This window comes from Rhipicephalus microplus, chromosome 6 (genome assembly GCF_043290135.1).
Source record: "Rhipicephalus microplus isolate Deutch F79 chromosome 6, USDA_Rmic, whole genome shotgun sequence".
Lineage (NCBI taxonomy): Eukaryota > Metazoa > Arthropoda > Arachnida > Ixodida > Ixodidae > Rhipicephalus > Rhipicephalus microplus.
The window spans coordinates 10,909,515-10,922,083 of record NC_134705.1 but is presented as its reverse complement, the minus strand read 5'-3'; the positions used below and the strand labels follow the sequence as shown (position 1 = coordinate 10,922,083).

The following is a 12,569-nucleotide window of genomic DNA, read 5'->3' as shown; positions in this document are numbered from 1 at the left end:
AACAACTGATAAACACATACAGGCCAATATCACTGACAAGTACATGCTGCAAGCTTATGGAGCATATAATAAACAAAGCACTTATGAACTATCTAGAGGAAAATAATCCGCTTTATCCGAACCAACACGGTTTTAGAAGGAAGCTTTCGACCACTACACAACTTTTAGAGATTACTCATAACCTTGTTTTAGCTATTAATTCTAGACTAAAAAAAGATGCAATATTTATTGATTTTTCTAAGGCATTCGACCGCATCCTGCACTCGTTGCTCATACAAAAACTTGAATCATTTGAGGTTAACTCAAAAATAGTCCATTGGATTGGCTCTTATCTTTCTAACCACACTCAGTATGTTTCTTTCAATAATGTCGAGTCCGACCATGCCGACGTGTTCTCTGGTGTTCCCCAAGGGTCCGTACTAGCACCATCACTCTTTCTCATATACATCAATGACATCTACACTGCTATGGAACCAGGTATTACAATGAGGCTTTTAGCAGATGACTGCGTCATATACTCTCCCACTAGCACAACACTAGCACAACAGAAGACCAGGTAAAACTTGACAAATCTTTAGAAAATATTGGACAATGGTGTGAAAAACATGGTATGCAAATTAATACAGACAAAACCATGTGCATTACAATTTCCCATAGAAAGACACCACTTCACTTTCAGTACAACTTATCTGGGACAGACATCAAGCACGTAAATACCGTAAAGTACCTGGGGGTCACAATAACATCATCGTTAAAGTGGGATGTCCACATTAATCAAATTTCTGCACGTTCATTCAAACAACTAGGTTTTTTAAGGCGTAAACTAACCGGAACTTCCCTTCAAGTTAAACTAACAGCGTACAAGACCCTAATTATACCCGTCCTGGAATATGCAGTAATAGTTTGAAACCCACACAAAAAGAACATGATTGATGCATTGGAAAAGATTCAAAACCGGGTTCTTAGGTTTATTTTTTTTAAGTATGAAAGGCGGGAGAGTGTTTCCGTGCTGCGTTTGCAAGCACGTGTCGCAACTCTTGCTAGCCGACGACAATTAGCCAGCCTGAAATTTCTTTTTCTTCTTTCAAACAACCTGGTAAATTTAAATAAGGATGATTATTTTAAAGCTCCGCACCGTCACTTCAGTAGAACTAACAATGACAAATGCATATGCCCATTCCTGTCACGTTGTAACACGTTGAAGTATTCCTTTTTTCCCGCAGCTATAGAGATGTGGAACGACTTGCCGAACGACGTTGTCAGTGCACAATCACCTGAATCATTTTCATCGCTGTTGGAAATTCATTTAAAGGCATTGCAATAAGCCCTGTGCTATCTTCGCCGAAATAAAGGTTGAAACAGTGTATGGCACATGTGCTCGCACATTGCTACATGTGCTTAACCGCCTGCATCTGTATATCAATGTTACCGTTGATGTTATCATGCTAAGTAGTTTTTTTTTTGTGAAACATATGTGCATTGTTCATTTATTGCTTTATACTATTGTATCGTAATTTTTCTTTTCTTTTCATCTTCGCGATATGAAGTGTTATTTGCTCTGTACACCCTCTCCTGTATAGGCCTGAAAAGGCCCACAGTATTGAATAAATAAATAAATAAAAAGGAAGAGTTCAAAGCCAAGCTCCGAAAAGGCATCGCCCGTTGTCCCGAAGGTACATGGGCCTCGCCACTTCACCTTGTCCAGAAGACCGATGGCTGGCAACTATGTGGGAACTACTACGCCCTCAATCAACGTGTGCACCATCCCAGATAGTTATCCCGTCCACAATCCCGGCCCATAACATTCACGGTCGCCATTTCTTCTCCATGCTCGTCTTCGTGAAGGCCTACACATAGATGCTCGTCAATCAGGATGACGTCTTGAAGAAGGCAATAATAACACCCTTTGGATTGTTCGAGTTCCCCTTTATGAGCTTCGGTCTACGAAACACTGGACAAACCTTTTAGCGTTTCATCGAGTAAGTCGTCCACGGCCTCTACATCTGCTTCGTTTACCTCGACGACATACTGGTGTTTTTCCTACATTCCAACCACATCTCAGTCCCATACATGCCAGGGATCAGTGAGAAACTGTCCAAGGTGCTGGGTAAAAAGGGCATTAAGGTGGTGCACAAACCCGTCTCAACAATCGAGCGATTCTCGCCACGACCAAAAGACCAACTGCTGAAAGAAAAGTTCCCCAGGCTCGTCTACGAAATTCCATCCACAGACTGTCCCGCCACTGACATCGGTGAGACGGAAAGCTTCCCTGAAAGGATACGACAACATCGAAACGATGTGCGTAACTTCAACACAGCACGAAACGCTCTCGCTGAACACAGCGAAAAGATGGACCACCGAATCAATTTCGACGACACCCGGGTCACTTACACGGAGGGTAGCCACACAAAAAGACAGTTCTTTGAGTCCTGGCACATTCAAACAAGGCCTGGAAATGTTAACCGCTCAACTGAAACCTTACGCAGTGTATACATGAACGGTGTACATTACCATTTGAAGAAACACCGCTGCAACAACAACGGTGGAAATAAAGACGATGGAGAAGGTGACACCACCAAGAACAATCGCTAGCTTCGGAGCCGACTGAGCAGTCACTCCTGAAGAAGGTGTCCCATCGGTCCCGAAACGTCGAGTCAGTTTACAGTCTAAGTTTTATCTTTGGACTATAACTTCACTGGAGAGTTTATGTTCTTAGTATGGTATTTTTCAGCGACGCCGGAGAGCACCCCAGGCACCTTCGTCTGTTGTTCGAACGCGTTGATGACCACGGTTTCATAGACGTTTCTTTCATAGACGTTTCTTACCGCACGCCATCACATGAACACGGACCTTAGTGCGAATTTTCGAGGAATGCAAGGCTGCTATCTGCACCGTCACCCTCCTCTCCCATTCCGTGCCAACGCTCCTTTGAGACTCTTCACGGACGCCTCTGGTTTCTCCATTGGTGCCGCCGTGATGCAACTCATGGACAGCCCTTAGCATTCTTCTGCAGGAAACTATCGGCTCGAAAGGTGACCCCTTCTTGGTCAGTTCCATCGACAAAAAATGCCAGGCCTACGCAGAAGGCACGGCACAGTCGCAGCGAAAGCTAGAACGACCTTTCAGCCACTCATTGGCCAACTGCTACAAGCTCACTTGCTTTAATACCCGCTACGACATTAATAACACAAACTTTTTGGTGGTAGGCCAGCCTTCGTTATGCTATTTTTCGTCATTATTCTGAGAAGCATGGTGTCCGCTATACACTTGCAAGGGAATTTCGTGCTAACTGTTCATGCAGTGGCTGACCACGATCAGGAGTTATGCCTGAAGTGAGTAGGCGCCACAGTTAATAGGTGAACAAGAACAAGCTTTTGTAATGGATTGGAGCATTGGACGACCCACTCCTTATGCTATTAGCATCATGCGAGAACTGCTTGTTCCTTCGCTGTTTTAAAATGCTATATAAGTCGTGTTAGCATGATTGCTTTCTTGATATTAAGCCTCCTAAAGGCAAGTTCGCCATCAAGTCCCAAGCACCAGCGTGGCTCAGTGGTGGAATACTGTGCTGGCACCCAGCAAGCCCGAGTTCGAGCCCCACTGTGTCATTGATACTAGGTTTTTTTCTAATTTTGTGTGATGCGGTCACGGACACCGGCGACAATGGCGGACAACTAGGCACTGGGCGTGACCCGAGTTTTGATCTCATAACAGCATTCACTGTAACACCACAACCACTGCCCCTAGGGGTTGGCCAGTTTACTACAGAGAACTTACTACAGCGCTTACTACAGAAACGGTCCAGGGCTGCGCTTCGAAAGAGTTCTTGAAATGCAGCCCTGCACCATCTATATCAACCACAAACTTGTAACATACGCACGCCTTCTCTCAACGTTGCGACGAACTCCTGCCAGTTCAGCAAAACCAACTCTCGTTCATCGAGTAGTTAGTTCATCACTGGCATCCAACATGTCAGCGGGAAAGACAACGTGGTCACTGATGCACTTTTACCTGTAGCCACCGTCAGCCTGGTGCAGATAACAGCCGACGTCCTGAGGTTCAGACCATGGACGCCAAACTTCAGGGCCTTCTCAAGGGCACATCCTCACTATGGCTACAAGAAGTCCAGATTCCAGGATAGGCATCCACAGTCTGTTGCACGACGTTAACACCACAAAGCAGGCCCTATGTGCCCCTGTCCCATCACCCTGGTCTTTTGAGGCAGCTCCTCAACCTCGGCTATCTTGGCATACGTGCTACTACATGTCTTGCGGCTTACCGCTATGTTGGCCCTCTATGCAGTGGGGATTTTGCACATAGGTGCGCACCTGCATTCCCTGCCAACGTGCTAAATTCACCAGGCACGTCACGACCCCACTCTGAACATTCATTTTGGTCGATTCGCGCATGTTCACCTCGACTTTATAGTACCCAGCTGGACCCTACTGCTATGGCCTCACTGATATCGACTACTTATTCACTCACTGGCCCGAGGTATGGCCCCTCAAGGAAATAACCGTGGAAGACGTTGCCTCAGCCTTGTTCACCGGCTGAATTGCTCGTTTTGGCACCCCCCGTTACCCTTAGCCGGTGGTTACACCCACCAAGGACGACAGTTCCGACTCGCACCCATTCAGGTTCCTCGGACTGACTATCGATCTCAAATGCTCGAGAACCACTAGTTACCACCCCTGCGCTAATGGAATGATCAAGCGTTTCCCCCGACGATTCAAGACTGCTATTTTGTGGCACCCGGACTCAATTTGGCTCGAGGCCATTCCAGCTACACCAGCAGAGCTTGACTATGGGGAACCACTCCGCCTGCCAGGTGAATTTTTCGCAGCTCTGCCATTCATCACTACGGTGTCTGACGCCACCAACTTCGTCTCCCTCCTCCGACATACCATCACCACCTTACACCCGTCACCTGCAGCCCACCACACCAAGCCTACACCTTGTGTGTTCAAGGAGCTAGCATTGTACACGCACACTTTCCTCCACGATAACACCGTTTGGTCATCTTTCCACCAACTTTACAGCGAACCCTACTTAGTGATTCACCGCGACGACCAGAACATCATTCTGCACCAGTACGGGAACAATGTCCGTGTCTCGATTGATTGACTCATGCCCGCATACATCGCTGCAAATGAACCAGGCAGCTCCTCTCCTTCTACAGTCACAGACGTCGCAGCCCACTCCTTTGACACGCTCTGGTACACCTCCCAGATTTGTACAAAGCCTGAGGGCTCTGCATACCGCGGGAAGGGAGTAATGTGGCGACCACTGCGCATCCTCCGTCTCGTCACTGGATAGCCCGGCGTGAAAAGGCCACTTGCTGCAACAAGCTTTCAGAAGAAACAGGAACCGAAGGCTTACGTAATTACTGATGGCTATAAGCTGCCAAGCTTGGTTTTAAGATTGTTTCTTTAATCGTTTGAGCGCATTGTCAGCATGCTTGCCTCGCTGTGGCTACCATGTTAAGAAACTATTATGTTTTCAAGTTGAGATCTGCCCTTCGTCGAATTGGCATCCCGAAAAGGAAAAATCAGGAGAGGAATGAAGTGGTCAGTAAAGTGCCCCTAACACATATATAATAGCACTGTTTTATAAAATATGCCCTCAATTTTCTGTATGCGTGGCATGCTTCGAACTTTACAGTGCACCTTAAATAGTAAATCCATACCCCTGCCCTTGCTCCGGAATCTTTCCTGTGAATGTCGTACCTATGACGAAGAAGTTCCTTATCCTTTATAGAATCGTGTCGCATTAAGAAATCTTTGACTCAGCATTTCATTGTACATGCATCCTGTGCAATTGTGGCAAATAAGCGGTAACCAGGGCTGGGCAGAGATACCCGAAAAAGTATCCCGAAATACAGATATCAACATACATGGTGTGGAAGCCTAAAACAAGAATACTGAGATACATTTGTAATTGATGTAACAGGATATTTCAGACATAATTTTGCAAAAAGACAAAAAAGGTATTTTGGAATATACAGATACTGACATATCTTTCTCTATGTCGGTGATAGTCGTACTACGTACAGACATTTGTTATGTGCAGCATAATATTTAAAATGCGCAGTGCATTGCAACTTGAAATCAAATTTATTCACTCTTTTATCATCATATGCTGAGTGCCATTAAGACATTACAAAGGAGGCTTACACTGTACATCATTGTTAATAATGACATATATACATATATCAGTTGTGATAAAAAACCATGCTGTATGCGGGCAAGTGGCGCCTATTGTACACTGAAATCGGGATACTTGGCGGCAACAGTATTACCACGACACACCGAATTCTTTGCCTTGTTTGTGGCTTCTGCAATAATCTCCGGTTTTTCAAATGGGCGCAGCAAGCAATAAGAGGAAAAAAAGAGAAAAGAAAAGCACTGCTCATTCAATTGGTGTGAGGGAACGCATTTTAAATGCGACGCTGTTCGTTGGCACCTATCATGCAGCATACAATGCTCCTCGCAATAAAAACATCGCTGCTCGAATTCAAAATAACATTGTTGGCAAGCTCAAGCAGGCGATCATTCAAACACATTCCAGTTCTGCCCTAGGGTGCACAATGGGATGCAGATGGCAAAGCAGCTAGCTCGCTTTCAAGAAGGTAGGATTCAGTTTCACCCTCAGCAGAAATGTAGAAACGGTGGGTGCATATTTCGCCGCAAACTGCCAAGATCACAGATGAATAAATTTTGTCATTGTAAACACATCTGAGGTGATTTCTGACAAAAAATAAAAACAAGTAACGGGATGTGTCCTGGACAGTATCGGGATTCGGGTGATACATCATATAAGTTATTCACTACTGAAATACCAATCCATTTTTTAAAAGTACCTCAATACAGCAAAACAGATAGTCAAAAATAATTTCTGAAATACTATCGCGATACTGCCCAACCCTGGCGGTCACTTACCAGCAACCCGCCAGGAAGGTTTCCTGCATCTGCCAGTGTGAAGTGCTCCATCTTGTCGACCTGCTTCAGTCATCTGCCTCGATCACCCTTTACCTGGAAGCATTGTTACTCATTATTGAAAACCCACTCTCACGCAAGAGGTGTAAGGACTTGAGGGAGCTCGTACATGAGCTTTACCAATTGTATAGTTTTCAAGACACTCTACCAACATTGCATAGCAATGCTAATTCTCTCAGCATATCATCATTGCATGAAGATAATGTTTTAGCTGTCTTGCCATCCGGTGCACCTAAACGAAAGAATCATTTAAGAGCAGCATACTAGCATCATCAGCAACATCACAAGTACCGAAAGCGTGTGTGTGTGTGTGTGTGTGTGTGTGTGTGTGTGTGTGTGTGTGTGTGTGTGTGTGTGTGTGTGTGTGTGTGTGCGTGTGTGTGTGTGTGTGTGTGTGTGTGTGAGTGTGTGAGTGTGTGAGTGTGTGAGTGAGTGAGTGAGTGTGTGTGTGTGTGTGTGCGTGTGTGCGTGCGTGTGTGTGTGTGTGTGTGTGTGTGTGTGTGACATGAAGTACAAGGCCCCGCCTTCGCTCAGGAGGGTCAGTGAGCCGTAATTCGCAGGGTCGAGCCAGCAACGCTGAGAACAAGACCTGCCTTTAATGTTCGACTCAAAATAATCACGAACAGCCTTCCACTCGTCTCAACACGGCACTAACGCACACAGGAGGACCAAAAAAATCCATAAAGCATAAAATGTCATAAACCATTCGTTAAACATGGTTGTAGTACCATAATTTATCTTGCTAAGATAAACGTAAACCCAATTGTTTGTCTCACTAGGCACGAAGAATTAAATGTGGATTTTACCTATTCCTAGAAGCGTTTATAGGATGAACATTGCCTTACAGGCTACCTTACCTATTAACCACCTTAAACCACGAAGACATTGACATTTTGTCCTTTCTTCTGCCATTTAGAACTACCTATGAATCTATTTAAATTTTGCAAGAAACGTCGCTACGATTGCCTGTCTTTGCATATTTTAAATAATTCTTATTACTGTATTGTATCTTTTACTGTGATGTCTGTGTGTATCAGTGTTTTTGATTGTGATTATTTCTGACATTTGATTATAATATGTGTAATTATTTCTTACGATTAATTCCCAACTATAGCGCTGTAGATATATGTAGTTTTAAATAATCGAAATCATCATATTAGATGCTTCGCCCAGCTAATTCACTTTCCCGAATAGCAGATTTCCCGGAATTTCGGTCACTCTACTTATTGATTTTTGCTTTTAATGTTCAGCCAAGTCATGATACATATGTATTCTCTCGCTCTCTATTTGTGGAGCTTTGTTTCATAACTTTTGTATTCGTACTTGGTGCCATTTTATACTTGTAAAGTTTATTTTTTATTCTACATGTATGAATCTCTGTCATGTATTGCTGCTTTGCCAATTTGTGACTGGGTCGGTACTTTGTCAACCCCTCGAGCTTTTAGTCCCGTGCTCTTCGACCTATCGAAAGAAAAGAAATGTAATCTCTGACCAAAACAACTATAGCTAATTTAGGTGAATTGAACTAGCAAATTTTGCAGAAGATGCCGGACGTAGAACACATGGCCTAATGTGCACAGGAGAGTTGCAAGTGATGGCTTATAACAACGTGGCGCATGTTAAATCCATTTCTAATTGTTACAGAAAGCCGAGATATTATTTCACCATCAACCCTCTTCGCAAAGATATGATCACTGACCTAAAAAATTACAGTAATTCTGGCAGCTTGCATCTGCTAGCAGGGCATAATCGCAGGTATTTGCAGTGTAAAATAGTTGCAGTGTAAATAATTTTTGCCCCTTTAACCTACACAGGGTCCGCTAGAATTGCAACTGTTTATAGAGACGCGAGCCTTGCTTTTGCAGGTACTGCAAACTTAATGCTCCGCAACCTGATCTATCCGCAAAAGCTAATTTTATTTTGGAAACATAATTGATAAATAGTGCTACCGTGTTGCAGGAACGACTTGCTGACAACTAAAACTCGCACAATTTAAGCAGCAGCTACATTTCTACATGTATAACGAGTGCGTCAAACACTAATTGCCAAAGTAACGTGCTATACCAGCAATGGTGTTACTTATAATGCGTATCCACCAACACTGCGAAACAAGGCGGGTGTTTTTGCACTCATCACGATTATTGCGAAGTACCAGATTTCTCACATCGTAGCTTGCCCGATAATATACAGGGCGACCATCCGCCGCTCAGTGGTGTATGATTCATGGGCAACAGACACTGCTAGTGCATCAGATGTAAATCTTTCGTAGTCTTCCTCATTTTATTCTATATCATGCAGCATTTTTTCTACAGACAGAGCGACTCTTTCTTTAAGCGATCCATGTTGCCCCCCTTGGGACTCTTTTCTTAAGAGGCTGAACTGAAGCATTAAGTTTTGCGGACAAGCATAATGCAGCGATGCTGGATCTTTTTTTTTTTTTTTCGTTGACACCTTCAGGCATTTCAGAGTAACGCAGCACAATCACCCATTGACGAAGTACTTGTAAAGCAGCTACCGCCTCTGAAAAAAAAAAAAAAAAAGCAGCGCACCCGAGGAAAACTCTGTGAAGTGCGCCGCTCACTACTCACCTCGCTGCCATCAGCACCCCTAGCGGCATCGGCGCGCCGAAGGGCCTTCTCCGGCAAGCAAACAGCGCCGCGCTCATCACACCTCCCCGTTCTAGCCACCCTAACCCAAGTGCTAGCCGCATCAGTGGCTCTGGTTGGGCGACGCTACGACTGTTAAGGCTGGCAACCATTCCGCAGAGCTTCAGTTTTCGAGGTCGGCAACTATGACCAACAGCAGACGATGCTGACAAGTTGAACACGTTGGTCCACGTTCATCATAAAATCGGGGCTTTTACATTTTCACAATGCGTTATTCGGCCGCATTTGTTGCGTCACCATAGTCGTCCGTTTTCTAGGAATATTACGCACTTTACTTTTTGTTGTTTTTGGCGTCGTTACCGCAAACAAGTTGTATTGCTCGAGTTGCATTTGGCACGAGGGCGATCTTTTACAGCTAGCAGGAATGCAGACGCCAACACGCATAAACGCTTTGTATTACAACAAAGAATAGGTCTACAGTGGTAGCAGCAATGCACGCTGCCATTCCGCAATGCTATCTACAAATAGCGACAGGTGTTCTGTAAATAGACTAGTCAGTAATGTTTGCGATTGAACTCGGGTGTATATCATTGTGCGCAGCTTGCTGACGCACTTTACTTTGCCTTTTACAAATTCACATTGGCTCTATAACATGTCACAATGAGCTCGACATATATTGAAGTGACTAAAGTTTCAGCTATGCAAAGGTTTAGCATGTATGATATATTCATTACAGCTGGTATTAAATGTATGTGCATATGAAGTAGTCATGTATTATATGAGAGAAACTATAGCTTGTTTTTAAAAGCAAGGAAATATGAAGCATAATGTTTGTTTACATTGCTCGCAAGACACCTAGTTCAGTCGAAAACACGTCTACTTTGCTACAACCTATTCACCTCAAGATTCCTGTTGCTCACCTCATCTTCTTTTCCCATTAGCTATATGGATCATTAAATACCTCGACACAGCCTCACTGCTACACGGACTAACACTGATGTTATAACCAGGGTTTTATTTGGAAGAGTAGTGTCAGCATGATGCGTGACAAATTTTTAGTGCATCAGCTTCCGTCCTCAAGTAATTGTTAGCAGAAAATATTCTCTTTGGCTATGTTCACAACAGTCCAATGAAAGACGTGTTTGGTTGAAATGCTTTTTTTTATGCAAATGAAGCCATGAATTTCGTTCATTAACGTAGTTTTGTGCTTACTCTAAGGTAAACCTTTGTCATTATCACTCTATATCTTCACCTCTTTTTGGGAGCCTGAATTCCTCTGACCAGTCAATATTCTGCTAACTGGCACAGACTGCCAAATGGAGTAAAACATGGGCTGCATCTAAGGCATTCCCTCCGTGATCTGTTGAGATGTGCACAACATCTCCTCCTAAGAAACATTTCTAGCTTGCAATCTTTTTGGGGCACAATCGTACCAGTAAATTCAAACAATTTGTCACCTCTGAAATTTATGAATTATAGGTTCTTGCTGAGAATGTAAATGTGCTGAAATGAGTAAGGCTTTGGAAAAGACAAAATCTGTTCATTCCTCAGTGGCCAGAGAAAACACTTATGTTCACATAAGCCACAACAACAGCCACAACATAGCGTTATACGCTGTGCAAGACCATTCTATTGGCACATGGCATGGCCTTGGCTTTAACTAGCTGTCCTCGGAACAACTTGTGATGCATTTCGTGATGTCTTCTTTTTTGGCTGCCAAGTTAACCAGTATAGACTGTTTTGCAAAATCTGCTATAGTATCCTGACTTCGGACTGGTGTGAAAGTCCTTGAACTTTAGCAATTTATTTTCCCGTGTGCATATGACCTGCTATTCTTTATGTGCTTGTATGTGTGCCTTCACATTTTGCATGCACATGGTCACGGCACCAATTGACGACGCTGAAGTGAACAGAAGAATGTGTGTGTTCTGTCACAGAGGCGTAGACAGTTGTTTTTTTTTTTTTTTTGGGGGGGGGGGGGGGAAGATATTGTAGGAGGGGCACGACTACGATCCTAAGTGGGGTCCCGTCCATAGATGTGATCGAGCGTCATTATGTACTCTGTATACTACGAGAGACAAAATTTGATGGGCACGAGCCCGGTGTGCCAACCCCTGGCTATTCCACTGGACTCCAGCAGCATTGCATGTATACATAGCTTTTTTGCAATGGCAATGGGGTGAACATGTTGTGACATGGGGACTTGAGATGGGGCATTGGCATGCTGATGTTTTTGTAATATCATCCATGTTTACAGTAAGCAATTTATATAAATAATTATAATGCAAACTGCCCAATCAACACTACAAAATGATATAAAAATTATGTCGGTATGAAGCCAAGCCATTGTACTGAATGTCAATTGATCGTGCATTCACATACTCAATGCAAATCCACAAATGACAAGTACTGCTTCATTCCTCCCCATGTTGCTTATATTACAGAGACCACAGACGCAGCTAAGAGATAACACCTAAAAATTATTCAGTTTGAATGTGTCAGATCATGCACACTCACACAAGTACGTACATAGTATACTGCCCTCCCACTCCCGATTTCCTCAAAATAAGCTATGTTCTAGGCACGATCTTTTAAGTGATAAAGCCAGAACAATCATGGCAATGGTAACTTATTGCACTGAAAGCAACCTTAAGTGGGTCTTGAGAATGGCACTGCGCATGTTCTAAAATGCCTTCTTCACAACTTATCTGCACATTCATTATTTGTAGTAACATTATGGTGTCGCACCAAACGCCAATAAAAAACTGTACCCAACGAATGATTTTGAGTGGGAATAAATCCAAATCAGCTTTCTCAAAACATGCCTGTACCCAAGCCAGAAAATATATGTTGTCTATTTAGAGCAAAAAGTTCAAATGTAGGCAATTTAGAAGTGCCTGAGTAGTTACACGAAGGATCTAGAGATGGCGCAACCATCGCGTGCAATGTCTAATGCGAGATCCTTTAG

The 12,569-nt window shown here is 43.7% G+C and overlaps 1 protein-coding gene across 1 annotated transcript in view; it reads right to left on the bottom strand.

The window, feature by feature from the left end:
- The window catches only part of LOC119186288 (histone H4), a 62,281-nt gene that overhangs the window by 27,578 nt on the left and 22,134 nt on the right, over positions 1-12,569 (bottom strand). The window contains exon 2 of the mRNA XM_075865801.1: positions 6,939-7,031. The gene's annotated coding sequence lies outside the window, so the exon portion shown is untranslated. The remainder of the gene's footprint in view (positions 1-6,938; positions 7,032-12,569) is intronic.